This window comes from Chrysochloris asiatica, unplaced genomic scaffold (assembly GCF_000296735.1).
Source record: "Chrysochloris asiatica unplaced genomic scaffold, ChrAsi1.0 scaffold00092, whole genome shotgun sequence".
NCBI classification, from domain to species: Eukaryota; Metazoa; Chordata; class Mammalia; order Afrosoricida; family Chrysochloridae; genus Chrysochloris; species Chrysochloris asiatica.
Window position 1 is genome coordinate 3,296,518 of NW_006408610.1, and position 3,554 is coordinate 3,300,071.

Below are 3,554 nucleotides of genomic sequence, written 5' to 3' on the forward strand. Positions count from 1 at the left end.
CCTCATCTTTCTCCCGTGGTGCAGCTGGTAGTTTCGAACCGCTGACCTTAAGGTTCGCAGCCCGATTCATAACCACTACGCTACCAGAGCTCCTTATATATATGTGTATATACGTATATACACACACACACATACATACATACATAAGTACATAGTAGGAGTCCTGGCGCTGTGGGTTAATGCGCCAGACTGCAAAGCCATTTGAACTGCAAGGTCGGCAGTTCAAGCTCACCAGCTGCTCCTCAGAAACCCTATATATACACACACACACACACATACATACATACATAAGTACATAGTAGGAGTCCTGGCGCTGTGGGTTAATGCGCCAGACTGCAAAGCCATTTGAACTGCAAGGTCGGCAGTTCAAGCTCACCAGCTGCTCCTCAGAAACCCTATACAAAGTCGACAGCACTTAACAGCATATATAGTAGAAACAGTACTACCACCTCCCAGCCCCAGTGAAAAATGTGGAAAACCCCTATTCTCAAGACACCCACCACTTTCCCAACTTGGGAATCTCTCTTACCCATTATTAGGCACGACCTCCAAACATTAAAACAGAAGGACGGCAGAAAGTCCTTTTCCGACATTTGGCCTCACTCTAACTTTTAAATGTCGCTCAGCACTTTCTATGGTTACTCTAACACTAGTGTGGCGCCACAGGAAAAGCACTCAACCTCAAGGTCGGTTTAAACCACAAAGTGGGCAGTTCAAACTCACCCGCCACTCCTCGAAAATCCTACACAGGGTCGCTAAGAGTCGGAACCGACTCGACGGCACTTAACAATATACGAGGGGATAATGCTAACATCCCATGGCTTTTGTTTTTCACCAGCTTTTAAAATACAGTTTGTACAGTGGGCAGTCCTTGATTCTTACTGGAAGTAGACTCATGATTTAAAATGCAACAAAAAAGAATAGGCTACAAACGTGAGAAATTGATAACTAGTTGCCGTGGCGTTAGTTGGTTGTGGCTCACGGGCATGCCTCCTGTGTTCAGAATTTTCAATGGCTGATTTTTTTCGAAGCAGGTTGCCAGGCTTTTCTTTCCAGGCACTTAACCCTCCAACCTTTGGGTTAGCAGCCTACGTCATTAACCATCTACACCACCCAGTGACTCCAAGGAATCAATTTTTAAACTAGATAAACAGCACTGAACTAATCATTGCCAAGCAGCACATAATTGGAAAGACTTTGCTGAAGATTCTGGCAGCCACACCTGCACAGGTAAGAAAGTGAAGTCACACAGTTCTCACACACACAACACACAATGCCATCACCCACGAGCAGTTCTTCTCTAGCCTCCCGCCTGCCACCACACAACCCAGCAATCTCAGAACACAAAATGACTTCTCACCCGCGCCAGGCGCGTCTGGAAGTCAACTCCCAAATATCGCGGTATTTCATCTGTTCCTCTTCCTAACTCAGGACGGCGCGCAGCCTCACGATAGTCCTTGGCCGCTTTGTGATCGCGCTGCCTTCTGGGAATTGTAGTCTATTCGTTTCCTGAGCGTTTCCTGATGTGACGCTATGGGTTAACGCGTTGGACTACAAACTTGATTTGAACCGAATCAGCAGTTCAAGCTCAGGAGCCACTCCTTGGAAACGCTATACGAAAGCAACAGCATAGATCACCGAGTTAATGCGCTGGACTGCGAGGTCGGTTGGAAACCCTACACAGGCTCTCTATGAGTGGAATGATTCAACCAACGGCAAAACACCCAAGGAGTACTGGTGGTGCGATGGACTGCTAACCACAAGGTCGGCAGTTCACACACACCAGCCGCTCCGAGGAAGGAAAATGAGGCTTTACAACCATAGAAACCCGATACCAGGTCACTATGACTCGAGGTGAATTTTTTTTTTTTAATGTTTTATTGTGAATTATGTAATAGTTTACATGGAAGAACATTACTTTTATATTCATCCTATCGTTTATCGTTTCATTGCCATGGTTACAATCCCCTCCATGCATCATCAACCAACCAAAGGGTGTACACTACAAGCCTGCCCCTTGGTCGTCAGGACACAACCCCTTCGCTCTCTGGATCTAAAGTCCCCAGCTGTTCCATCTCTCCATGTCATTATCTCTGCCTCCATCTCTGGAGTCACTGCTTCTCTGGGGAGGGTCCCAGGGACCTCTGCTCCTAGACTGAAAAGTTAATCAGTCCCCTCCTTGCTACAAAACGTCTACCTTTACATTTCCAACCCTCACAAGCAGTCCTGATAACAATTATTCACTATTGTATCACAAGAGACCCATCTGCATTTCATTTCATCAGCCCCGGCTAGACAGATTGGATCCTACTCAGTGGAAATTCTACCTTCCTCCACACCCTCTGGCTCTAGGGTTCCTCTTGAAAGCTTGTAAGCCAGTCACTTCTTGCCTTTGTAGGCCCCCCGCCCCCCATTTTGGGTAGCCAATGTCCAAGTTGCTCATCCCTGTCTACTCTGTGTATGGAGGGGGTGGGAATGATCCTTGCTGTAAGGATTTGTTCCCTCTTTTGAGCTACTGCATCTATAGGTGTAGGTCAAGTTCATCAAATTGTATCATATTACTCTTTTCTTCTTCTTCTTTCTTCTTCTGGTTGAACTCTGATCATCCAGTCATTGAAGCCAGGTCAAGTGGGTATTATCTGCACTTGTGGGTGTTCTTATGCATATGCCCTCTCTTCTTATCAGCTGGACGCTTCACTCTCCACTCTAGTCCTCTGTGGCTATGTCACTGACTCTGGGCCCAAGAGTCCCCAGGTCTTGCCACACTGCTGGCCAACCAGGTCTCCACCAGGGTTCACAGGAGTCTATTGCAAGTTGTAGGACTTAGCTTGCAGCTTCATTGCTGTTTTTCCCTCACTTACCCTTATCAGTGACCTGAGGTGAATTTTGCCACCTTTTGTTATTTCTGGTGCTCAGGTCAGGACCTGACCTAATTGTCCAGCCTCCCCAACCCCCTGACTCCCATTAGACACATAGTGTTCATCACGTGGTCACTTAACACTATTACCAAGTCTCTTTTGTGTTCTAGCCTCACAGGACCCAGAGATAAATCAGACATGTCCCGGCTCTCGAGACAAACAAGGAGACAAAAAAATGACAGGCCCTCAGTGGGGAGCCTGTGGAAACCGCAGGGTAGGAAAGCCCCCTCAAAGGAGGAGTCACTTGAGGTGAAACTTGAAAGGTGGCCAGGAGTTTCAATAGAAAGGGGGCCGGGGTACATTCCAAGCGGCGGTAAAAGGAAAACACAGGAGAAATTATGTTGGAACTACTTTCCCCTGACTTTCTCTCCAGCATTCACAGGCCCCCAGGATCCCTTGCGTTTGCCGAATTTGCTCAATCAGCCACCTGTTTCTCATGGTGAGTGCTGAGGTGGGGCCCTGCCCTTGCCCATAGTCCCTCAACCTGCTGGTCCAGGGTATTCCTTCGACTTCCTCTTCAGGGCTCTTGGGGAACACAACCTAACCAGTAGGAGGCCTTGGTGGCAATTTTGAGGCCTACTCAAACCTTGAACCTCTGGATTCAGATTCAAGCTGGATTCAGAAGAGGCTGTGGAA